Below are 27,597 nucleotides of genomic sequence, written 5' to 3'. Positions count from 1 at the left end.
CTAGTGGATTTATGTGCATCTTCAGCCTGTATAAACAGAAGCTACCTGCATACATCTCCATACTTGCATCGTATTATCCCTACGGCATCCTCCCAATAGAGCACAGTGGTGAGGGACAGAAAAGCCCACAAAGCTTTTTTTATTCACTTTCTCCATGTCCACCGTCAGCACTCTTCCTGTTTACACAGGATGTTTGTGAACCTACATACCACAGAGAACAGCACTTTCAGTTATATACCAAAATGGCGTTTGAGGGGATTCACTGTCAGTTTAGGGGCAGAAAATATATATGATTATGAGCACCCTTATAATTGTTCACTTCTGCAGTGTCAGAGCCATGGAAGATTAGCAGATATTTTGCATCTAATTTCAAGCAATTGTAGAAGAGCTGGTGCGGTCACAAACGGACCATCAGCGGCCACACAGTAAGTGTTCAGAGATTAAACATCAGGGATAGGTCAGGCAAAAGATTCACCACAGGAACGGCAATTTAAAGGGCTTAAGACATCGCTCAGATAATCTTTGAGTACAGGGAATCCATTTAGATTTGACTGATTCATATACATATTCCTAACACCCAAGAAAACAAAACAAAGCACCTCCCATCCCCAGAACCCATCTATCCCCACTCGTGGAAATCCCTCAGCACACAATCTATACAGAGTTTAACCTCCATATTTTCGACAAAAGCAGCTGAGAAGAAGCAAGACAGCTTTCACAACATCACCTTGCCCCAGACATTCCTGCGTATAAAGCAAGTGTCTAAGAATAGCAACTAAAATCAGGAGACATTTTGTGCGAAGAGGGCAGTTGCCACATTTTGCATTCATGCTGAATTTGCAAAATTTTTTCTATTGGGAAAAAGAATTTGAAAATACATTAAATCATTTAAGCATCTGGTATTTTAAAAAGTATCAAGTATGAACCCGAAAAGGATGTTTTGCTGAGAAACTACTCCAAATTAATTTCTATGGAATATTTAAGAATTCCTGGAAAATATGCAAAAATTTTATGCAGGATCACATGTTTTATTCAATCACAACTTTTTTGTTTCGCCAAAAAAAAATATTTCAAAAGGCTTTTCAGTCTAATCTCAAGCAACTAATTTTCTTTTCAGTATGGCAGTGAAACTGGAAAATTATTAATAAAGCTCAAACGAACAAGTCTCTAGCTCACACAGACTCTCCGCATCGAGTGAGACACATGGTCTATGTTGTAGACGTGAGAGTGCCGAGGACGCCAGGTAGCAGAGCAGCTCGTGGCGTTGGTGCTGCCGGCGGTTCCCAAGCACCAGGGCTCCAAAGCCACCGTTCAGCTGGTCCAGCCCCGTAAGCAAAGAGTGCATAAAGATCCAGTGAATTTCAGAGCCCCAAAATGAGAACAAGTCATAGAGGAGACTTAGACTTTTGTGTTTTATACTCTCAGTGCGTCTATTCAAAGTTGCATTTCTTTTCTATTTTATTGCAAGCGTAACCAGAAATGTAGGTCATGTGCAGAGACGAAAGTCTGCTGCTTCGAGTGTGAACCACTCCTTCTGACAGAGAGATATGGAAATATAACTAATAGTCTGTCCAAGAAAATTATAGTTGCTAACTCATAATTACCAGGTAAATGCATACAAGGAATTAAAAAAGATCTTATTAACATGGTATTAAGAAAAACTTTGATCGATCCACTTCCAAATATGCCATGATTTCATCAGTAACTCCTTCGCTCTGTGTTTTAATCATAGATGTACATTAGGTAGGAGCAATTAGAGCTTCTTCCTAACGGGGCAGGGATTTGCACATCTGCTACAGTGCCTTACAGACAGGGAAAAGATGACAATCTCCCGCACAGCTCACGTATCCATTACGTGATCTACAAACTTCCACTAAGACAACTGAAACATGAGGAACGTTCACCTTCTACCAAGAATACCTCGAGAAAAGTATGTCACAGGGGCCTGAGGGGAAAGCTCCGTGTTTGCATTACATATAGCAAACCTGACTGGCAGCCAAGCAGGGAGAACACGGAGCTACCTATTCTCTCCTGCTTCGGAACGCTATGAGATGGCAAATTTATATGATTAACCTTTTGTTCTGTTAATCAAACAGAAATGCCTCCAGCAAACGAATAAGTAGAAGCCCATTTAATTAGAAATACAGGGATGCACTCGGAAGTTGAGTGCATGTGTATCAGAAAAGAAATTTGGGCTAGTGAATTTGTGCCTGTTGCCTATTTTTTCTACTGTGTCGGGTTTTTCTTTGTTTTTTGTTTTATTTTGTTTTGGCTTTTTAAACTACAACTAAATAATCTGTGATGCTGTTTTGCCTTCTTCCCCAAGGACACACTTTTATCAGATACTGCAGTACCGACCACATTTTCTCCAAAGGATATTCACCAGACAGCTGAGTTGGTATGCTCAGCTAGATCCAAAGCTGATCATCAAGATGAGCACTGACTTTCCAAAACAGCCCACTTACTCAAACACATTTCCAGAGCTCCTCATTTGGTTTACAGACTAACCTTCAGGGACAAACACATCCCTGCAGATTTAAAACACAAAAAAGTGCCATTTTATCTGTTACATGTATGGTATAGTCATAAATTATATTTTACAGAGCGCTTACATACGTTTTGTAGGTATTATTTGGATTTGTTTAGTTTTTCTCACTTAACATCTGAGCATATTTTCTAAGTTCTTGTCTCTAATATCTGATTTTTCAACATTGAGCTTGTCACAATTTATCTGGTTTATTTAACACTAACATCTAGTAACTGAGGATAGTGAATTGTGTATTTATATTCTCTAAAAAATAAGAATATAAACCCAATAAATTCTGAAGTAGAGGTTTAAGTAAAAAGTAATAATCAACCTCTCACTCCCACTCCGGCAACACACACATACACACAGAGCGAAAGCATCTCAAGCTGGAAGCTAAACCTACATGCCCATCAAGAACAAAAGCAGAGAACTAGTTCATCACTCCAGGTGGTAGAGCTGTCACAGATCAATCTAAGACTTACATAAGACAGGGCTTGCTAGAGTGAATCACACATTATTTTAAGAAATCCCCAAAGGTATAAAATCCACAGAAAAATGACAAAACTTACATGCAAAATTTTCTTGAATGTTCTCCAAGACGCAGTAGTGTCCCTACATTCCTCTTCCATTCAGTCTTCTCTCATTCTGGCCATAAACCCAATGCTCACTCCATTCAGAGTTTAGTCTAAAGGACAATGGTTTCCAAGCTCAGAAAGTTCTCTGTCTTCCCTTTGTGATCTAGTGTCACCCTTGACCACATATTTTTAAAATGAGAGACCTCTGGTGTCTTCATGTGCTAGAGATCTCCCTGTAGGATGACTCAGCATCTGACAATAGGCAGGGCAGAATCAGGTCCTGCACATATCCCTTTACTCTGTGGTTTTCCTCCTTAAAGGGAGAAATACGCAGATTAGCTATCCACCATTTTCCCTGTTCCTACTCATCTTCCCAATCGAGATCTGGGAGATATGCATCGCTTGCTTGTTAGAAAATTCAGTATTCCCTAAGTGACTCAGAAAGATGGGAAGATTATAAAAGCGAACAGCATTCAGAATGTTTCCACATATTAATTTTCCAAGTTGTCATGCTCACTAAACCCCAAATTATTGTCATCCGAAATAAACCCATCAAACTGTGCTCTTGCTTTGTCAGGATATGTCTAGTCATACTATGTTTAACTGTAGCAGGCCAGCCTTTTCTCATGTGAAAAAGAAATTGGTCCATTATATCATGAACAAAATTATCAAATAAACACTAAAAGCACAGTTGCTATATGGAGGCTATTGTATTACATGGGAGTGAAAACACTAGATGTTCCCTTTCCATCCACTCACGAGGTGAACAATGATGTAACTCTTGCTGTTCCAGTATACTTAGTCTTGAGCAACATCAATGTGATTTCCAAACCTGGCCTAATGAATCACAGACATGATTAAACAAAAGGTACCTAATAAATCGTAGCAGCATGTAATTTTATAGCATATCTACTTCAAGAACTATCTGCACATCCATATTTTATTTAATATGGTCTGTACATTGTTCTAATGCACCCCAATATTTGTATGAAGCGAAAGAAGCTTAAGTGTTTTACACTGCTGGGTGCATATAAGTGGGTAACCCAGGTAACCTGAAAAGGATAGAAGCCGCTTAAAAAACTAAAAAAACAATTACACATTATTGCATGCTTACTTTGTACTAAATGTTATTCAGCTGAGACTCATGGTTCTTTACTAGTTACTACTTCATGATCATGCAACAGAACTCCAGGAATACCAGAAATTGATCTTACTGATCTCAATTACTATTCATAAAATAAATGCTACTTAAAAGACTAGAAACATAGTAGTTTAATGTTCCACTACTATTCCTCTGGAGAAATAGGTTCAAGTTCAACCCAAGTCATAAATTAAATGAGTATGTTAGGCCTTTTCCCTAGAGATTACTTGCCCCCATTCCAAAATGAATGCACAATTCATCACAGCTGACAACCTCTCCTCAAGAGATGCCTGAGACAGGAATAACAGGGGTCTGAAGGTCAGAAAAGAGCAATGCAGGAACTGCATGGGAAAAAACTTGCATTGTGCCTGGAAATACTACACTTGATTCTAACTAGTGCTTTCAGGTCCCTATCTGAGGAGCACGGACTATTGGGTAGCTATAACAAGAAAAGTAAGAAGTCTTCCCTAGCTCCTCTCATATCTGAAGACGTTACAAGACAGTTCACAAACACACACACAATCAGAATTCGCTGTTGAGATCCGTGTTCTGTGAACATGTTTTAGGATTAAAGGAAACTGAATATAGAGGACAGCTAGGCTTTATCAGATGGGCAATTCGGCAAGTGTTTTTATGCATGAGGTTCCTCATCATTGCAGGCACCAGTAAAAGTCCTCTCCCACAAAATTTGGACCTGGCAACAAATATGCCTGACAAAGTCGGATTTCAGCAAGCGGTAGATGTTTTACAGAGGCTGACACCATCCATTGCTTGGTAATTTTGTTGGCCAGCCTTCAGCTGCAATTGCAGCAAGAGGAATACAAGCCCTGTCAGTATGCAGCTGGAAAGGAGGATGTGACTCCTTGCATTAAATGATGGCTAAGGCAGTTGTCTCAAAACAAGCTGCTGAATCCAAGGACCTGGACTCACAAATTCTACTAACGCCCTTTCGTATTCTGTTACTGGCAGAAAGGGCCGCGTCTTCAGGAAGTTCTAATCTGCTATTCCTCCACTTTAACATATATCAAAGTTGTTGGAAAAACATTACCAAAGAATATGAGTCTTTGTTACTTAAAAGAAGCAGTCTTACAATAAACAATGTGAACAAGTATCACCTTTCCTTGCTAGAGAAACAATGATGTCTCTCCTAAAATTCAGGACTAACTGCCAGAACTTTCTATTCTTCCTTGAATACCCAGTGTGACTGTGACAAGGATGCCAGAGTCCTCCTGAGTGTATCCAAGAGATCTCAGAAAAATTTATCACATTCCTAGGCCTTTTTCTAAAAGCAAAACAAAAGCCATATGGCTTGCTGGGTGGACATCTGCCATTTTTGATATATTATCTACAGGAAAGTTTAAAGTAGCATTTATAAAAAATCCAAACCTATCATATACGATATGGTAGAATTCCAAACGGAAAACAGACCATGCAGGGTGGTGACAGTCTGCTGCTACTGCATTATTCAAGAAGAGGGCTGACCGAGAACTGTGGAAGGACATAATGCAAGTGAGTGACTGGGCCCTAAAATGGCAGACGAAATTCAAACTCAGTGAAAATAAAATAACGTACACTAGAGAGGGGTAATCTTAACTCCACATATAAAATAATGAGCTCTGAGCTGACTATTATCAAACTGAAGTGAAATTTTGGGCTAGATGATAAAGTTCGCTGAAAATTTCAACTAAGTCAAACATTGAATCACCATGAGAAGGGTGGACAAAGCAAGGAATATTGTTATGCCACTTCCCCTCATCTCAGAAAGGACCTAGAAAAACCAGAGGTTGGAAGATCAGCAGGGAAAAGTACATGTATGATTTGCCTGTTCTTACAAGGCAATCACTTTAGGATGGTGGAGATGATAAGTTAATGGATTTTTTGATTTTTATCTGACCCAACACAGCTGCTCCTACATGCATACAACACTCTTTGGTGTAGTCCCAATGTTTCTTGAAGTGTTTGATGCATTTTTATCCCTTACAGCGGACCACCACAGCATGTCCCTACCTATCCCCTAGCCCACAGAATCCTAAAATGGTTTGGGTTGGAAGGGACCTTCAAGATCATCTAGTTCTAACCCCCCTGCCATGGGCAAGGACACCCTCCACTACACCAGGTTGCCCAAAGCCTCATCCAACCTGGCCTTGAACACTTCCAGGGATGGGGCATCCACAACTTCTCTGAGCAACCTGTTCCAGTGCCTCACCACCCTCAGAGGGAAAAATTTCTTTCTTAGGTCTAATCTAAATCTCCTCTCTCTCAGTTTAAAGCCATTGCCCCTTGTCCTGTCACTACATACCCTTATAAAAAGTCCCTCTCCAGCTTTCTTGTAGGCCCCCTTTAAGTATTGGAAGGCTGCAATAAGATCACCCCGGAGCCTTCTCTTCTCCAGGCTGAACAGCCCCAACTCTCTCAGCCTGTCTTCATAGCAGAGGTGCTCCAGCCCTCGGATCATCTTCGTGGCCCTCCTCTGGACCCACTCCAGCAGCTCCATGTCCTTGTTGTTTATATCAATGCATCACAGGCAAATCCTTGAATTTTTATACCACAGAGCACTCCCCAGCAGCAGTGTGATTCTTAGGTACCCTAGGGCATACACTTCAGTACATCTAAATAGGCTTAGAATGTTGTATATAAAATGGCAGTTGCTGACATGCCACCAAGTTTGTGCAGGTTTCTCAACCTAGTGTAGTTATGCACCAGCACAATAGTAAATACTCTAATTAATAGCAGAGTCAGTTATGATTATGAGAGACGTATTTTCAAAATATCTTGTTGGAGATCTCAGGGACACAGGAGGTAAGTATTTAACTTTTACATTTGATACCGGAGATTAAAGATCAGGTAAAAAAACCCAACATTCTCTGGACTACCAGTATATAGAGAATTTACGAACTTACGTTGTAATATTAATAAGATCTTACAGACCTCATGTAAAACATTTGGATGTACTCCAGATCATATTGTCTCCTCTACTTGTTAGCATCCAATTGTTTGCAGGAAAGGTTAAGTCAGTATATCAAAAATAGATCGCTTGATCTAAATTTAATATCACTGTTGTAGAATGTATGCAAAAAGTACATCTTATTGACTGTGACTATTGAAGCTCAACAACGAATAGATGGCTTACTTTCAAGGTCATTCATTCTCATTAAATCATCTTAATCACCAGTATGCTATCTGGTATATGCTTAATAAATTTAAATTAAAAGTTAATTTGGGAAATCCATTTAAAGCATTACCAAAATACACAACTTTAAGAATTAACAGATCACACTATTTTCACTAAAACATTAAGTTTGCCTATATTATGGCTAGAGAGCACAACAAAGAACAACTTTTCTGTTTTATTTGTCCTACACATAACATTGAACAAGACCTTTCACTTCTCAGAGTCACTGGTTTTAGTTTACATTGCTAAATATTGAGAATTCCATTAACTACAATGGCACTGCTGCATATTTTTATATCTTGTAACATGTTTCTTTTCACTCCTGCATCAATTGAATTAAGCTGATATTGTTACCCACGTACAAGCTTCTATACGTTACCCATCTACACGTTTCTACTCTTGTTAACTGTGCCTGAGCTCTTCAATAGCTCTACTTAAAATAACAACAACAAAACCAACTTCTTGTAACTTTCCAAAGAGAAAGACAGGGCGTATTTTCTGACTACACGTGGAAAGCCGTGAAGACTGATTACCCAGTAATCAGAGGTATATTGATTACCCAGTAATCAATAGGTATAACCTACCTAAGAGTAGGTTTATGAAACCATGAACGTAGTAAGAAAGATGCTGCCAGCTCTGCTAGCCTTCTCACAGCTGCAGAGAGAACACAGCTCTGTGCTTCGCCAATCCAGGAGTGATCCCATAAACACAACCACAGTAAAACTGGAATTTCAGCACCTCACTTTGTGGGACACGAGCAGAGGGAAACAGAAGCATACCCTTATCTTTGCTTCTGCACTCTTTGTCAGGACAGTGCTTGCTGCCTAAGAAGGGAAAGCACGGTGCCCCCTTCCGTGGCAGAACTGCCAGGATGCTCTTTCTGCTCGCTGGAGACACACAGGCGATGTTGTGCCTTTTAGAAAACATGAGGCAAAGGATAGTTGACTTCACACAATCTTAAACATAAGAAAGCAGTCCTTAGGCATAATTTCACCCTCAGCATGTAAACTCTTTTAGACAATAACTGTTTAGAACAGGGCTTTTGCTTCATGAAGCATCCAGCCCAAAAAGCATTTTATAGAAATACCACAAAGAATCTATGAATGAGTGTATTGTTATAATTAGCAGCAAAACATCTGCTGGGATTTATTAACTGCTTTCTTTTAAATAAATGTTATTAAAGGTGAAAGAGGACATGGCAGAAGGGCTATAAGATGGCTCACTGTCACTGTGTACACATGAAAGAAATAGGGGGACCCAAAAAAGCAATTTTTTTTTTTAAATTGGTCACCTGCCCCCTCCAAGCTGACTGATTTCTTTCCCTCTGCACATCAGTAAACTGAATGGAATGAATTTTCAAAGCACAGCATGAAAGATATACTCACAAATCCCATTAGTAGTAATGTGATTTGTGTGCTTATCTGCCATGCAATGCTTTGAAAGTTCATTCCTCTATCTCCAACTTCAGTCTTTCTACTTCCAAAATACTTGAAAAGCTTATGCACACTTGCAGTTACTTTGGGGGTGGGGAAAATTGGAGGATGTGAAGACCTGGCTCCCAATTCCAAGGACAACAACAGGCAAGCAAAGCGGGAACAAGATTTGTACCTTGGGTGGTTGTTGGCTCCCCAGTCACCGTTCTGACTGTGACTGAGAAAAAATTCCTCCTTTAGACTTTTTGACTTTTCTTGTTTCAGTCCTCTTTACTGAAATGTTTTGATTTTGTGCCACTTTGAATAATCTTTTTGTCACAAGAAGGGTAACAGCACTGCATGCTACCTTCAGCATCTGGAATCTCACAACAAAGACCTTAAAAGAGAAGCAGAATACAGTGCACTATTCATTTATTCTCGTGACAGGCCTTAGATTGTATAGAGCACAGAAAACTGGCACAAGACTGATTAGTTCCTGAGACTGTATGAAATGAACTCACTTCTTACGGCAATTTTAAGAGTCAAGGCTGCAATCTTTATGGTCTTGCATCTGAACTAGATGGCTGTAACTAACAAGAAAGGTATTCATATTTTCATTTACCTAATACAGCATATTTCAGCCTGGAAGGTCCTAAATCACATTGTACAATATCCACTTCACCAGCCTTGCCAAAATACTGCCACTTTTGAAATAGGCTTAGAATAGCAGAAAGGGATGCCCTTGACTAAAACACAATGGAAAACCTCTTCTTTTTTTTGAGCAATTGGGAGCATTTAATATGAATACAAAGCAAATTGTATCCAATTTTAATTTCACACCTAAAAGACATCATTATCATGAACAAAGTACTCAGCTCGTCTTTATTCTGTTTCCAAGAGGAGGAAGAACCTGGCTGAGATTTGAAACTGGCGTTTCAAGGAATATAGACACAAACATATGCTCTTAAATCACTGATGCCTGAACTTACAGGAATTGGAATAACTGCTTTACTTTAATACTGATTGCAACCCCAAGGGATGTCATGTCAAACAGTTACTCGACTACGCTCATCTTCCAAAACTGCAACTGCCCTAATCTCTACAAACATGATTTTCATAATCTAACTGTTCCTAAGCATTCAGACTTAGACTAAACCTCTGATTGCTAGACTTATTGACAAGAAAATAGTTTTTACCTTTATTACTCCTTTGCATACACTAAATGAAGTGGAACTGCATGATTACGAATGGCCAAATTTTGGTTCACAATGCAAAAAAGTATGATTTCTAATTACAGAGTCTATTCTTCCCTTAATAGAAATTATCCAGAAGAGTTTAATTTAATCACCTGACTGTAAAACCTTGCACGAATGATAAAATTTAGGATTTTACTCTCTACACAAAGTAATTATTGGAGTTAAAAGTTCATTACAAAGAGGAAATAAATCCAAAGATGAAAAGTAAATATGATTTTGATTTCTTCTCCCAAAGCTTCTCATTCATTTTCAACACTATATAAACTGTTTATACTTATTTCATGATATGCTTCAAAAGGTATACATAAACATAGCCTAAATCATATCTTGATATTGAGATAAAAGTACAGATTATATTTAGCATCTAGGTAGATTTAGACCTCCTATATGCCCTGCAAAGCTAACGTTACTAATGTGTTGTGAATTAGACTTTCTACTGATCCAGAATAGAAACATATTGAAAATCAAATATACGGATAAATATCTTACACAACCAGTCAGTTACAGCCTTGTAACTCATATTGCTTTGTGGAGTTTTTCTAATGGTAACTTTTAAAAATATAAACAATTATCAATTTGGACTTTAGATATGTTTTTGAGAAAATTTTTTTCAATTGTCCTTACATGATTTCTATTAAGCATTTCCCATGATGGGTTTACTCTAACTGGGGTACATTTTATTTTTGATCTTATACCTCTCTTATTCTTGGCAGGTTTCCAAGTCTGAAGTTTGCTTATTTTGCCTTCACAGGAAAAAAAAATAATTTCTAACAAAGCAGAGACTGAAAGCTTGCCCTCCTGCCTCTGTGCCTTCTCATCTTCCCATATAGAATTCCAGAGCAGGTAAGGAAGTGCAAGCTGCAAGTGAAGACATGATTTCAGTGTGATCACACCAATATGGAAGCACATTAGGAAACAGAGAAATCAATGAAGGGTTTATACGGTGCCAGGATTTTAGTTTCAGATCACGGCTTTATTTTGAAATGGCAGAGTTGCAAGATTTCAGACTGCAGCGATGCGTATTTCAGAAGGAATTTCTGTGTGCACCTGTGTGTTCATATATGATTATAAGTCGCATCACCAAAATATCCTGTTATTCATTAGCCAATGTAGGAATGAGGAAAAGCTTGCATATGCATTTTAAGTCCCAAGAAACACCATGATAGCACATCAGTCTACATAAGTCCATTTCAAGGACTGTGCACCATGCATAATAGAAGACAATTATATTTAAATTGGATGCCTGGATACCTACATCCTGATTCATCTACGGAACATCATCATAATATACACTTAATTAAATATTCATATTTGTATTACTTTTCTCTATCTGTTTGTCTTAAATTGCTTTTTATGATATGGGTTTTTAAGACTAGCTCAGTTTGATCATCTTCTTGATATAGAAAAATTCTAGTAGAAATCACTGTTACAGATGGAGCTGCTGTCCACAACAGAAAAATGAAGCCAGCTTAGTGTACAGAGCATCTGATAGCTGATCATTTTAATGAAGCTTTCTGTCTTGCATACAAAATGGTGCAGAAGCCAATTCTACTCTCTGAGGTCAGCAATGCAGAATGCATCAGTCAGTTTAGAGCTGTTTAAAATCAAGGTCCATCGTAATCAAGGTCAAAATTGTCACTGACTTCAGTGGAGAGAGCTTCACTTCAGAACTTGTCTATTTATTTTAAGTATTTGAGACGACTATCATAACAATGCACGAAAAAATAGTGTTTTCTACAAGCAACAACAATGCAATCGATAACAAACTTTGCCCTCCAAAGTCAACAGTTTAAATTGAAGGGTGAATTGGACATGAGTGATGATGCATTAGCATATGCATCACTGTATATAATTAATTAATGAATCATGGAATAAAATATGAGCTAGATTACATACCCTCAAAAACCTTTGGCTTCACTTACACACACTTTGTAAAGCATAACTAAATTATGTTAAATGATTAATACAATAAATTTTAACATATGTAACAATACTACTTAATAATACCAATAAAATAACTGGGAATTATCCTTCAAAGAGAAGACAATTTACACTACAAGGGGCAAAAAGCAATATATTGTAGCTAGAATTATACTATTAATACTTCACATAAACACATTAATACTTCATAGCTAACACTGAAGTTCTGCTCCGTCATGTCTGTAACACCCAGCTGGCCAGCAACCAAGCCAGGATTATATCGGTTTTTTCTTTGACGGATGAAACAGTAAATACTGTATTTAAAAAAAAAACAAAACCCCAAATGCTAAACTATATTGAAAATCCATCTAGTATTGCAGCCTCAGTCTTCACTAAGAAATTTATTTTCCTTTTTTTTTTCCTTTCAAGAATTTGCTTCATCTTGGAAGCAAGTATCAAAGCTGTTCCTTGATAACTTAAAAGAAAAATGACTAGAAACTCCTCAGTGTCACTGTATCTGACAAGTTTCTGCAATGTTTTTGCCACCTTCTTTCACAACATTACTAACATTTAAGTACCCAGAAAGTGCTACAGCTGAGATTTTTTTTCATCCATTTCAATTTGAAAAAGATGCATTTGATTTTATGGTCTAATAGAGAAAATCTGCCTCTGTCTGCTGGAAGTGGCTGTCCACACTAATTAGTGAGAAATTAAATACACATAAACTTTATTTTGCTAGGATATGAACGGAAATGAAAATGAAGATGCTACCGAACCTATTCATAAATCTTTATGAATCTCACTTTCTAGGACAGGTTTTAAAAAAACCAAGCCTGTGACAACAGCTACAGAGTTATTTCACTAATTTTTCCATTTAAATGTGATTTTGACATTTTAATGACTGCATTTTTTCTAAAATAACAAAGGTATTATATGACTGTCATGTAAATGTAACTCAGGATTGCTATAAGTTCATAAAATTATTTCAGAAATCTGTTCACATCGCATGTTTTTGCAGAGTTTACATAAACTGTAGCTCTCACTTCATTCTTGAAAAGTACTTTAACATTTGCATTCAAGTCCTCAGAGGTAAATTTTCAGTTCAGATGCAGGATCAACAAATTTCCATCCCTATGCTACATTATGCAATCTTATGCAAAAGCAGTTCTCTTTTTATAGAGGACCACAAGCCTTTGGGACAAAACAGTCTCTGGAGCATTGCATTGTTAGCACTCAGGTTGCAGAAAGCACCATGAAAAAAAAATTGCTTTCACATTGTGCTTTCTAAAAAGTAATATTACCCGATGCAAGAAGTGATGAAGCTGAAACGATCAGACATTGTTCTGAACAATGTAACTGACTGCACAGCACCAGCGAGGCCTGAGGAGGGAACGCATTATATTCTGCTGTATGTTTCTGAGGCAGACCTCTGAAGGTCTTTGAACCTTTACTAAACCAATTTTCTATCTGAAATATTTTCAGAACTTATCTTCTCCGTTTTAGCAAGCTAGACACAACACACTCACCGAGTCCTGCCAGGGGACAATGGGAGGGACTGAGCACGCGGTGGCTAAGCGCTCTCATTGAAAAAAGCAGAGGATGCCGCAATAATTGTCCTGAGAGGCTAGAAAGGAAACAAGACTCTGTGCTGACAGCTTAGCTCAGCGTGAACTCTCATTTTTCACACCGAGCTAATTAAAAACTGAAATTAGTTAAATATGGAAATGACACTTGCAAGCACTTTAGCTGAATTCTGGCAAAATCCCTCTAGAGTGCTGCGACACTACCTGCTGCTTCAAAACTCCCCAACTGAATTTCACAGTTAAAAGGCTGAGCAAAGGGAAAGTTATTACAGAGATTTCCAATTCAAAATGTGTCTGTAAAATTCTAAATTAAATTTCATGGTAGCCCTTTCAGTAACTAGGGACATACTGTGCACTCCAACGATATGGTGCTCAAATAACGTCCCTGCTTGTATTCTCTGATTATCTCACCTTTAGGCACTGTGCTGGTTGTGCCAGAACTGTGAAGCTCACAAGGATACTGGTGTTACAATGCTACAAAGATAAGCCATGTACTGCTGCTGAAGTAGTTATTTGAAAAGTATGGACACACAGCGCATAAAGGAATTACTTCCACAGTTTAACAGCGAAATCTCAGAAAATCAGACCCCAACAACCAAAATATTTTATGCCTCATGATTTTAATTTATATTTGTAAGTGCTGAATACATATGCAGAGAAGTGTCTATACTGCAATAAATTACATGGCCTATATATATATATCTCACTGCTTTACAGGCAAGGTAATAGTAAGCACTTCTGCATATTTAAACGGGCATAAAGAACCAAGGGACTGGATATGCATAAAAGGTATGATGACTGACATTAGCTTTTTGACTAAAGCACCATGTGAATTCCATTTTGGTGCACGTGACTTGCCTGGTATGCATAAAAGCAAGGGTATTTGCCCAAGGGCAAATATGATTTCTGAATGCAATTTAACGAAACCCGCCCACAGAGCAGATCATTTTGGATCCATACCAAGGCATTCAGGATAGCCAATCACCTTCAAAACAACTGGAGCGTTTTGATTTTATTGTTTTTCCTATATTCCATCCTTTACCCTTGAGGCAATCCCCTCCCACTGGCCTGCCGCCACTATTGCACCAACAAATTTCTGTCTAGGAAAGCCAGCAAAAGATGCCACATAGCATGAAAGCCACTGTTACTCCCAAGTCTGCTGGCAGGGGGTACTGCAGCACCCAGCCTGCCAAAACCTCTTCCCTGGCAGCTATCTGTATAATCTGTATATCACACCCAGGCTTTGCTAGTCCAGGGCCTTGAAACATCCCAGCTTACCCAGCTGGAGGGGATATGCTGCAGCTGCACCATCAGACCCTCTTATTTTATTGAATTTTGAATACGCAGTTTCAAAGCAATTCAAATGATTTTGCCCAAGGCCTCAGATCAGTAAAACTACTGATACCATCTGCAGCAGGCTTCCTAAATTTGAAACATTTAAAAACAGGTGACAGGATAGGAGCTTTCAACGTAAGGACTGACACTCATGAAAAGCGTGCTAAACAAACTTGGTTGTGCCCCATTTTGGCAAGGAAGGAACTGTATGGCTTTCAGCCCAGTTCTCACAATAGCACTGGTAATAATGGGATTTATTTTTTAAATCACGTATATTTTTCCAGCTTAAAAAGGAAGCATTTATTTGATCACTGAGTTTCATCTATTTTAAAGCGTCTATTTGAGTGGAGATAAAGAGCAGACTATGATGAATATGAACTCTTAACAAGAGGGTGTACTAAGAAATCCAGAAATGGAACGTCTAGCAGGTTGAGGCCTCTTTCAAGTTTATGAAACTCCAGTGAGGTTATTAAAACACAAGTTGCCCTAAAGGAGGAAATCCAAAGGTGTGATTACAACACCCTTCCTTTCCAGTAATTTTTTTAATAATGCCCATTGCTTCATCAATTAATTCAACACCCTTAAACATCCTAGATGATGTTGAAATATATGTATACACAGCACTATTTAAGTCCTGCAGGGACACAGAGACTAACAGCAAGAACACCGTGAACAGATGTTACATTTTGACCAAGGTCCCTTGTTTAGAACTCTGCTTTTACAAAACAGTGGAACTGTAAATATCGAGAAAGGGCAGAATAATAATAATAATTAAAAAGATACCTTGATGCCTAGGGACGTATATAGTTACATGGAGCTGAGTCTCCTGCAGACTCTGCACTGCCAACATAACCCAGATCTGCCAGGTGGGAAACCACTAATGTTTCTCCATTCATAATGACATTCAATTCTTCTTCTAGCAAGCAGAGGCAAAAGATTCCCTATATAGCAATTGTCCACGCCCATGGTCTATTTGGAATATAGCTGATTGACAGATACAAGCTTAAAAACTACTGGGATATATACTTGGCTGGCTATCAAACCAGGAGCTACCTAGCCTCAGCCAGAGGAAGCAGGGCACGTCAGCCAAAGGCCTTTGCAAGAACTGTGTTCGAGGTGGTTGTGGTCCCAGCCTGGCACCTTACACTTACTCACTTCACACTGAACAAGGAGTCAGTGAGCTGCATATGGGTTTCTGTTTCTCATTGCCCTGACTGTTTCTATATACACAACCCTGTCCAGAGCAATGCCATAGCAGATATCTAGTACCGAATTTCTCCTGTCTGTGGGTTTTAACAGCACCCATATTATTTGTATGGATATCGAGGATCAGTATTCTTAAAGAAAGAAATTATTTTTATCTTTCTTCTCCCTCTTCTGTCGTCCTACCTGAGTATACTGACAGGAAGATACAGCTTGGTAAGGGAGCTAGAAACAGAAAAGGGGAATCTGGGGAAGGGTACTGTCAGATACAGTCAGGCAGCTTACTTTGAATAGCAATCATAAGCCACCGACTTAGGCCTTTTAAAAGATCCCTGAAGAATAAACTATAAAGAACTTGCTAGAAAGAGCAACATATATTCCAATCAACTTGTGATTGTACTTCAGATCTGCAACGAACATTCACTATCCCAAGTGCTTTATGCTATACTCAGCACATGACACAAATCTGGGTAAGCACCACTGGGATAAACCTAAGACATGCTTACGAGGGGGACATCCATGCAGGCAACTGCTGTTGTCACTAACGCTTCTGGAAAAGTATTTATTCAAGAAGAAAATTAATAGTGGCTTAAAGGTGAGAAATTGAGACTTAAGATTTTAATCTTCAGGCACTTAAAGGTATGTAATAATTCCCTTGTTCTTTTCCCTTCTCTTGCACTCATAAATATCCAATACAATTTAAAAACTGGAATTAAGGAAAAAAAAACGGAGCCTGCAGCCTCCCTTTGGGGAGGGAGAAGAGATGAGGGAGTAAAGGGGGCTGACAGACAGAAATACATTATTTAATCTTTCCATAACCAATATAGCATAGCAGTGAGAGCCAGAGAATACATCCACCTAGCACACATGCTACACCCGTCTTTGCTCTCGTAGGAACTATTTCAGTGCTCGGAAGATGAAGCATGCACAACCCAGAAATGTCATCTTTGTGACATAAACCAGCCTCCATATGCAGAAAGCAATGGAGCAAAGATTATTCCCAAAGCTGGAGCCAATAAAGGGCTGCTGGTTCCAGGAGACTGGTGGAGCCAGGTACCCCCAGAGAGTTTCCAAGCTGGTTCTTCGAGCCACAGGCGAGAACAAGACTCGTAAGATCGTTCAGCCTCACTCTGAACTGCTGCCTCATGCCGCTTTTCTTTGCCAATGCAGCCTAAAATCATCCTGTAAGACGCAGGCAGAGTCACTCTCTGACTTTGTCAAACACAGTTCAGTGGGAGCCACACAGGTTTTGCCCTGTAAAGTGATTCTGGCATTCGAGATAGTCTAAATCATTAAATGAATTCCTTGAATTGTAAAACTTTAGTCAAGGTCATTTGCAAATGCAAACCTTGAGTTCAATTATGTTTTACCAGTGGATGACACAATTACAAGAAAAAAACCCTGTTTTTATAACTCAGCAGTCTTTTCCCTTTGGTTATCAATTTTTAAATACAGGGCAAGAAAAAAAAGTGTGCTATTGAGATAATTCTGAACACATAAATGTTTCAGATCAGTTCTACTGCACAGAACAAGAAAATGTTTCTTTTAATACTGTGATTTGATGTAATTTGCCTTATGATTTTTCTTAAGGTACAGCAAATGCCGAACAGAAAACGGCACATATTTCATTTCAAGATACAGAGCCAAATTCATCCCTGCATCCTTTTCATGCCCCATTGGTGTAAGCCAATTATTTTCAATGTAGCTATACCAGTGTGAAAAAGGAATAATGCAATCACGAATCAGTCCATACTTTTCTTCATGACAATTCCACTCCAGCAAAGCCTCAGATATAACCTAGTGAACCACAGATCACAGTAATATTTTATAAAATTTATTCAACAAAAACATATTAAATAAGCTTACCTTTCTGCTTGTATCTTAGCAACCCCTAAAATACCAGAACATTGGGAACATGCCTCCAAAATCTTACCTACAAATGCAGACTTTACTTTTGAGAATAGCTGTGCAGCATTGATAGCCATAATTGCAAGAATAAATTTTGCAGAATGAGGCCATAACGCATACATTTTACCTGTATCTGCACCCAGTCCTTAAGGTATCTCTTAATTAGTGGTATCATTTTCTAGGCTGTTCACTAGATCTGTCATATTAAGGTTTCATTACAGGAGATATCAAAATAAAAGTGGCCCTAAATAGCTTAAGTGCTCCACAGCCACTTGTTGCATGTTTTATGGTTTCCACTGATTTCAGTAACCGCCTCCAAAGTGAGCTGGAGGAAAGAACGTGCCCCATGGCACTGCATTTTGAGCCTGGGCACCCTTCACAGCACGTTTATGCTCTGGGACTAACTACGGCCAAAGAAATACCACGTCCGTGCTGTCCCTTAACAGGAACCCATTGCTAGGGAGTCAAGAGCAGGGCTGTCTAACTGAATTTCAACAGTTGCATGCAGAACAGGGAAACAAAACTTAATTCCTCATGACAAAATGCAGTGGGATTTTATGAAAATCAAAGAAACTGGTCCACACCAGTTTTAGTCATATGTTTAGATAGATGGCAATAAGTTTTTAGTATTTCCAAGGAAAACTGGTTTACAGTAAAGCAACCTGTCATTCTCCTGTAAGAGCCACGAAGCAACTCCACTGCACATGGAGGGTACAACCACCGTCAGCTTTGTGAGACGAGGGAAAACGCAGCGCCAATAGGACCGTGTCCAACTGATAATTAGATCAAAGTAAGAAATCCGGGGTTAAGCCCCATAGCCTTAACTCAAGGTTGTTCCCTCAGTAACTTCCATCAGCTTCTGCATGATTTAGAGTTTAAATTACTGCTTCTAACCCTGAGCTCAGCACTGTGAAAAGCAAAGCAGTGCAGGAGAGCTTGGCTCTTCACTGGGCTACAGAAAGGGCCAGATCCTCTCTGCTTGAGCCTCCGGGGCTCCTTCTCTCCTGTGGGCAAAACAAGTGTTTTGTGACTGGAAAAATTAAATTCCTTCTTTATTAGCACCAGGTTGACATGGCAGAGGTTCCTGGCCACCCCCTGGTTCCTCACACACCTCTCGGCTCCCTGTGGGCGCTGGGAGGCTGCGGGCACTCCCGCCGCAGCACCGCGCTGCCTTCCTCCGCGCCGCCTCGGCACGGGGCTCGGCCAGGCCCGGGCAAGCCATCCTCCAGCGGGGCCACGGCATGCGATAAACACGGGGAGGAGCGATTCAGTCAATGTAAATATTGATACAGCAGACGTAAGGAATGACTTTAGCAACACCCCCTGTCAAATATCCTCACTTTGGGTTTGTCAGAAACACCGTCAAATGCCGTAACTAAAAATCTGAACAGTTCTCAAGCGGCCACAGCAACGTCACTCCGGTACCTGAGGCACTGGCGTCCTGGAGACTGAGCTGGCAAAAAGTTAGAAGACAAAGCATAATGCTGCTGGTTTTCCTCCTTTTTTTTTTTTTTTTTCCCCTAAAAGACAAACTTGAATTTATCATTACTAGAACTTCCCTTGGCACGAGCCCTGTGAGGAACAGCTCGCTGTGCAGCGACACACGCCCGCCGGGCGAATGCCTGCCTGGGCACTGCCGGGAGAAGCGCGGTGCTGTGCCCGTCCCCAACACCAGCCCTGGCACAGGAACTGGCTCTGCCTGGGCACCCTGCTCGGACAGCTTCCCGCTGCTAGCCATGACACCCTGCTTAGCTCAGTTCACCTTACAACCTTCTCGTGGGTGGCTGCACTGTGCACTCGTACCGGTTGATGACTCAGTGGTGGCCGCTGCTATCAGGGACAGAAGCGTTTTTCCCTTCGGTGTCTGCTTTGCAAATCAATCGCTAAACGATGTGCTGCTTCATTCACATCTTCTTGGGCCTTGATCTGACATAAGACACCTGCTGTGGCAATAACTGACAAAATATATGGAATGTGGAGACGGGATGAGGAGAAGGCAGGAAGGAGGGGGCCTCTATCTCTGCACATACGACCCATTGGCAGAAAAGCTCCGGCAGCGGCATACAAATGCTGTAGGCTGAAGCTATTGAATTTTTTAGTAGCACAAAAAACTGCATACCATCGCTGTTGCACCAGAATACAAGCACTTAAAAGAGTAATCTTCAAAGCAGTAAAATAAGATGTACCCAGCTGTGTTTCAATTCATATACATCAACAAGAAAAACTTGAACTTTTCTATACTAATTTCACAGAGAAATCAAAGAATAAAAAGCTATCAAAAAACTGAACAAAATTCTACAGAGTCAAACTGTAACGATCGAGAAAAATAACTCTAGTTTATTAATCCTTATCACAGAAACACAAGTGATTTAAAGGAGCTTTGCAACATCTCTCCTAATTAATATGCATCAGGTTATTTGGATGAAATCACAATCCTACTGTCAAGATCAAAATATTCACTGTCTTCTCCACAAAAAAAACTATCAGTATTTTTAAAAGCAATTTGAGAATGTTGGCAAACAGAATTGTCGACATGACATTACAAACAAATAGGTACTGCTAACATTCACATCTTATATTTTATCTTTCTTTTTTAAGGCCTTATATTTTTTTTTCCAGTAGTAACATAAAAATTATTTCCCTTGGAATCAGATTCCTACAGTTTCTTAAATGAGAAAACACGTTACCACCACTAACAGTCACACAAACAAAACAGAACTACTCCTACACATGATAGCACTGAAAGGAAGAGTGTGTAGTATCAGCACAGATGAGTAAATCAGAGGTGGGAAAAGGCAGATTACTGTGCAAGCAGAGTAATTTTGAAAGCTTTACTAGGGAGATGGGATTTGCTCCCTCCAAAAGAAAATCATCCAGAAAGTAGAAATAATACACTGTTCTTTTTCCTTGTTCTGTGAAGTTCTTTTTATCAAGTTGTATGGGAAACGGAATAAAACTTGTCTTCTTCCCTTCAAAACAGAGCATTAATGTAAAATATTTAATTATTATTGTTACAGCTTCCATGACATTAGATTTTACTTTAACTCATTTTATCTTTTAAGGTGAATATCCTGCTAATAAAAGACACTAGACTGATAGCCTGAGGACCTGATATTTGCCATTTATTCTCAGAAGAGAAATAGCACTGAAAGATTCCCCAAGTGGTCCAGCTTCACTCCTACTCTGAAGAAATTACTCCTTTAACATCGTCTATTCTGGAAAACTAATATACCTCAGCTAAAATAATAGTAAAAGTGACATAGCAATGGGTGTGGGCAAAGGGTGTCATACCTGATACCCTGGCAACAACCAGAGAATTCACTTAATGTCATGGGCTTGGTTCCCCTCAACAGAGCCTTCTCCGAGCTGGGCAGTGCTGATTTCTATTTCCCCTCTGCTCAACTTACAGAAAGAAAAAAGTGCAGAAATAGCTGCACACCCCCAAGGAGCAGTGTTTCCCCAGCAAACAGCTTGAAAAGCAATTACTTTGCCCCACAGAGACAATAACTTGTGGTCCTGAAATAAAAATGGGTAGATAAGGTTGTGCTGGGAGAGCAAGTCCTGCATCCTAAAAGACCAGAGGAAGATGTTAAATGCTTTGGTAGCACCCAGTGCTACAGCCCTCTCCTTGCATAAAATTACCTGGGAAAATCAAACTAGCTGGGGAGCAAGTGGTGAGGTAGAGCAGGACAGTGAGAAAAACACTCTGACACACAGATCCCCAAAGCTCAGCTGACTCTCATATAAAGTTTTAATGGAATATCAAAACTCATCTTAAATAGCATACTGATATTCTTCATTAAAATAATTTACAAAATGTTAGTTATTCACAATTAAAGGTGTTGAGATGTTGTTAGAAAAAATTATTTTGCCTGTTGTAAGGGAAAATACTGATAAAACATTGCTCTAAATGTGATATGAACATCTAGGATTCTTTGGAAAGTGAGTGTAGTGAATCTCACGTTATTGCTGCAGTACTTGGTGAAGAAGTCTCTTCAAAACCAACAGACACAAACATTGACATGCATAGATCTCTCCTTCTGAACTACCTGCAAACGGCCATGAATTGTCCATCATGCTTTACTACCTTGTGCTACGATTTCTTTCTGAAAGCCAATGCTCTTCATTAGATCTAGTTCTTACATTAGCTTTAAATATCAGAATATAGAGCCTGATACTGCTCAAAACAAACACTCAAAATCAGCAGGCTCGAGATCCATTTTTCACCGTAACGTAAAATATATACATTACTGAAGTCACCTGGAATGTAGGAATAATAACATTTATTTTCCCTACAGTAAAATGCTTATAAGCTAAATTAGCATTAACTATTTTTCATCTCAATTCAAGAAAACAGTGAATCATAGCCTTTACTTCAAGCATTATTCAAAAAAATAATGAATAAGTAATTTCATTGAGCAGGAAATAAAACTTTTGTCTTTCTTTTCAATTCCTCCAACTATCATTATTTACCAGAAGCTAATTTAGCCTATTTACAGAAAAATCAAGTCCTTTTTTTGGCTCCTCTGTGCTAGAATTAATCAGAAGCAGCATGATTCCATGTTTAATTTCAATCACAGCAGCTCTTGCTTTACAAATAAATAAAACTTACAAAATTTGTATTACTCCTAAATAAGATGCGCACTTTTTCTTAAGGAAAATAAAATTTAGAATAATGGCTTCTAGACAAACTTTTGTTTAATTATGAGAGTTCCACAGAATATGTGCTTTCCCTTAAAAAAATCCAAGTGCATAATTAAAAGTGCATTTTCTTAAAAGACGTCAGCAATATCTGGGTCATCTAGAAGATGTGCAGACCTTCATGAATTATAATGCCCATAAGGAAATACAATGTGTGGAGGAAAGAAGAAGAAGACGAAGAAGTAGTTATGATTAAAAGAAATCTATCAACCCTAATTTCAACCACAGAGGCAAATGCTAAGAAGCAATACATGGAGTTCCTTTTGTAGATCTGGGACTTGGTTTATTTCAGTTTACGTTGAAAAAGTTCGTTATCAATTTTCTAGCTAGACGTACTAAGACGACAGCAGAATTCAGCCCCATCTGTTAGTCCTTGGCCAGGACACCAGTGCTATTTGTTTTCCTAGCATGGCATCCCAGCCCAGTTCTGACTTGCAAGCTCATACAACAGATTGATGGTGCCAGAGAGACACTGTGAAGCGGTGCCTGCACCATTGCCAAGGGCAGAGAAGAAACGGATGGTCAAACCCAGACGATCTTACATTAAGAGACGAGCAAGTGAAAAACCTGCACTGTCCCCCCCGCCTCCCCCTCAGCCCACGCTTGCTGGAGATTGCATCTAAGCTTTAGCCAGCAAAACAAAGAGAAAACTTTGCTTCAAAGCTTTAGAGTTACCTAAGAATACTTTCAGCTCAAGTTTTGCCCAACCATGGGCTGGTTTTAAATCCATACCATCAAAATGAGAGTTAGAGGGGTTTTCTCCAACTTCATAACTGGGACAAACTGCTTTCTCCTAAATGGCTTTTTCCTAAAGACTTTCTCTAGTGCCCTTATGCTCAAAAACGTACACAGGGAACGTCGGTTTTCTGCAGACCCAGCTGATCTGTAAATCTGTTGGGACAGTCTAGATTTAGTGTGCAGTGAACCTTATGTATTGTATACTAAAACTTGTACAAAATGTTGTACTGAAACTACAGGCAACCCTGTAACAACGATGGGTTTAAGTCACATTTCTCATAAGAACAGAGTACAATTTTGTCATTCACTATCAGCAAGTATTAGTGGCCAATATGTACTTGATTACTCCAAAATATTAAGCACTTTGAGATACTGTGAATTTCACTAAAGAAAACAAAAGCATTTCCAGTTACTGCCTCAGCTGTTTTTGTAAACTTCTCTCCTGCTGCAGAAAAACCTACACAAACTATGATTAATTTTCCCATTCCTGACTTTAGTTACATATGCAGTTCCAACAAACTTCAGAAAGGTATATGTGGAATATTTTCCAGAATGGATCTAGGCTAAAATTCTGACAAATACATTAAATAAGCAAGCTAAAAAATAGGGAGAATATTTTCATTGTTTCTGTCAATTTATAGCCATAATAGTTATTTTTAGTACAGCACAAAAATATTATCTACATGTGACTTAAGTGCATCTAGCAACGCACAACAAAAAGTAGGTGAAAGAAATTAGTAAAATATATATAGACATCAGTTCAATTTTCAGATACCTGCATATATAAACAATAAGCACACTAGAGACATGTATAATATAATTCTGTCTACTACAAATTTGGCCTTTTCATAATCCGCAGCCCAAACTCTATTATAAGCTTGCCATTTCAATCTAGACCTTTGACTTCCAAGAAAAGGCTTTAGGGAAAAACTCTGTTTATATCTAGGAAAAGCTTTAAAAGGTACAACTATCATAAAATAATATTATCTTACCAGACTAGTCAGAGAGTTCAAACTCAAATGGCATTTTATACTAAGCAGTAATGTCTCAATTTGTAAATGGCATGCAGGGCATCTATATTACTGAAAACCAGGGATAACGATTGCAGGATTGGCAGTTCCTGAGCTGACAAAGAAGATATTTTCACAAAGGGGACACATGGGGGTTTCAAAGGCCTCCCCCAGTTCACAGCTGGCACTGGTAAGTAGCATGACTTACTAAAGACTGAACACATGTTGCATAGTGCACATGCATGTTGATGTAAATCATATTTAACAAAATATATCCCAGCAAAAGAGGGTAGGAAGAAGCCCAACAGCCCTACAGACACTTCAGGTGAAGAGAAAGCATCTAGGATTTTGTATTTTCCTTCAGCCAAGGATGGACACGATTATGTTTAAATTTCCAGCCCAGGGAAACAAAGATTCACTGTTGTTTTCAATACAATTGCATGCCTTCACCTTTATCTACCAGTACCTGTGTGGCTAACTTACGATGGAGACAAGCTAAACAGTGACTGCTTAAAGGACTCAACTCACTTTCAAAGCCTGTCTCCTGCCCTCTCATCACATCAGTAGATCTTTCATCTGAAGATTTTCATGAGCAATCTTACTGAGCAAAGTAAAAGTCTGAATTACTGCCATCTCTAAACCCCCGTATCTTACCCTTGGTATCTGAGGCCTGTTTTGCCTTGTGAGAAATACAAAAGTGTCTTTTGTCTCTGAAAATAGAAAGATTTGAGGTCACGCAGTAACACTGAGTAAGAAAACCGGCATATTTTGGCTAAAAGCATCCACACAGAAACTTGCTGGTGATCTGTGGTGTTCAGTGATTTACCCATGTGTCAAACCCCTGAGTACTGAACTTAGGAAACTGCTTTGTACAACCATAAAAAAATATATACGATTCCAGAGTCATGACTATACTAAAGAAAAAGCAAGGTATGCAATATATGCAAACACTACCACCTTTGCAAACTGCTCTGGGATTGTCGGAGTACACAAGTTGTGGTACACAGCAGCACTGTTAAAGGAGAGCATTTAAAACAAAATCTGCTGAATGTATGTAAAGGATAGGTGACAGCTGAAAAAGAGAGTCATCTACGTGTAAAGAGAACTAGAATTCCTAAGGTTTGGGCCCAGAGCTTTGGTTTGGACCTTTCTATTAAGAAAAGCTAAGATCTGTGCTCAGGATAAGGATCCATGCTCAAAAAAAAACATAGGATGGATTCTATGAAGTCATTCCAAAGCCGTGTGCTGCCCCTTCCCGGGGAGATGGCCGAGTGCACGCTGGTCACAGGGACAGGGCAAAGGCATCCACCATGCGAGGCGACAGCCCGAGGGCCTGGCCACAGAGCTGTCAGGGCTTGGCAGGGCAGGATTTGTGGCACAACCCACAACCTGCAGTTCACCTTTTTCCTGTGTCTCTGGGGCCCTTGAAAAAGAGTGCCAGAATGAGCCCAGGGAGTGTAGGGATTGTCCTGCCAGGCTGCACCTGCCCAAGGACCTAAAGCACTCAGCTGTGCTGGACCAGTGACTGCTCACCAGCAAAACACTACTAAAAGTAGCTACTTGAAGGTCTCCTACTTTAGACTCGGGCTGAAATGCAGGTTGGGATGTGGATCTGTGTACCCAGGATTTCCAATACAGTGGATTCCATACCAAACATCTGTTCCTCAAATCATGGAAACCACAGTTAAAATTGTACATTTTTAAATGCACACAGTCAAAGCAAAGAAAATTCCCATTCCTTCAGTTTACCTGTCGTGTTTCTAGTATTCCAGGAGTTTCAAATCAATATTAAGCAAATTGCACTGTGCTTAAAACTCTTTTCCTGTTCTAGCTGTTTACAGTTTTCTACTGCTAAATATGGGAGAAAAGATGAGTGATTTATGATGCTCACTTTAATGTCAAACAACATATTAAAACAATACTTCACGGCACAGTGAAACGGAGTTAAGCAGATGGTTTTCACAGTGATTTTTATAGAAAGAACACGTAGAGATTTTTGACAGGGAAAAAAAATAAAGATGAAGACAGCTGCGTGTATTAGATGTTGTTAAACCTGTATTTGTCCTAAAGCAAAAGATAAAACTCCTTCTGTCAGAGATCTATATAAAATCTAAAAGAAGAGATGAAGATCATAGCTTTTCGACCTCAGTACTTTCCATCTACAAGTATTCGAAGACAAGAACGAGTTAAACCCTCAAACTCCATCCTGAAAACCAATACTATTTCCAGTCTCTCTGTTAATATGAGAGTGGGTAGTGTTGATCAGACGACACAAAACCAACCCAGTAGCAAGATGCATCTTGCTGCTTTCTTGAATGCCTACAAACTCTCTGCTTTCAGTGGCAGCGGCACCCTTGCTGAGCCGCAGGGCCTAATTGGCGGCACTTGCCGGTGGCTGCTCAGGCAATTGCAATGACCCAGGTTGTGCAAGCAAATAACGAGTCCCCGAATTGACTAAGGAGTGTCAGAACGACAGAGGGAAAAATTGGCTGAGGGAGCACATCAGCAGCTGTACGTACATCCTCAGGTGGTGCTCAAGGAGAACGTATATTTTAATTTGTAGCCCATTTGCTGCAAAAAGGATAGAAGTTTAAGACATGTCATGGAGTACAATATGGCAATCCAAGCAAAGAAAAGGAAAACAACTTTTCTGTATTTCTGAGAACAAATAGCTGTCTCTACCATCACATCATTGTTTTACCATTACCAGCTAATACAACAGCAGACAGAAAGTGCAGCTGCGGTCCACAGAATATTTGGCGTTTCTGGCCCAAGCATAATCCCTCATGTAATGAAAAACCTATTTCTATTTCTGCATCCTCGCTACTCTTCATACTGAAGAGGCTTGCGTCTGTCTCCCATTTATTGAAGCGTATTCTTCATCTAGACAGCCAGGTCTGGTTTGTATTAGAAATTAGGTTTTAAATCACTATTTTTCCATTATTTATTTTAGGATTTTCAGGAAGCCTCCAGAGGTGCAGAAAAATTCTTGTTGTTGAAAAAGACACTAATGCTCTCAATGAACCAAGCCTGACATCTCTGATGCATGTTAAAGAACTTTGATGTTTTTAAAGTTCAAAATACATTCTGGCTATAAAGACAATAGCATTATTTTA

General features: G+C 39.3%; 1 protein-coding gene across 5 annotated transcripts in view; it reads right to left on the bottom strand.

The window, feature by feature from the left end:
• The window catches only part of TENM2 (teneurin transmembrane protein 2), a 523,826-nt gene that overhangs the window by 127,553 nt on the left and 368,676 nt on the right, over positions 1–27,597 (bottom strand). The window lies entirely within an intron of this gene.

Source organism: Tauraco erythrolophus, chromosome 16, assembly GCF_009769465.1.
Source record: "Tauraco erythrolophus isolate bTauEry1 chromosome 16, bTauEry1.pri, whole genome shotgun sequence".
Taxonomy (NCBI): Eukaryota; Metazoa; Chordata; class Aves; order Musophagiformes; family Musophagidae; genus Tauraco; species Tauraco erythrolophus.
Note: the sequence above shows the minus strand (reverse complement) of the source record. Positions and strands in the feature narration are given on the sequence as shown.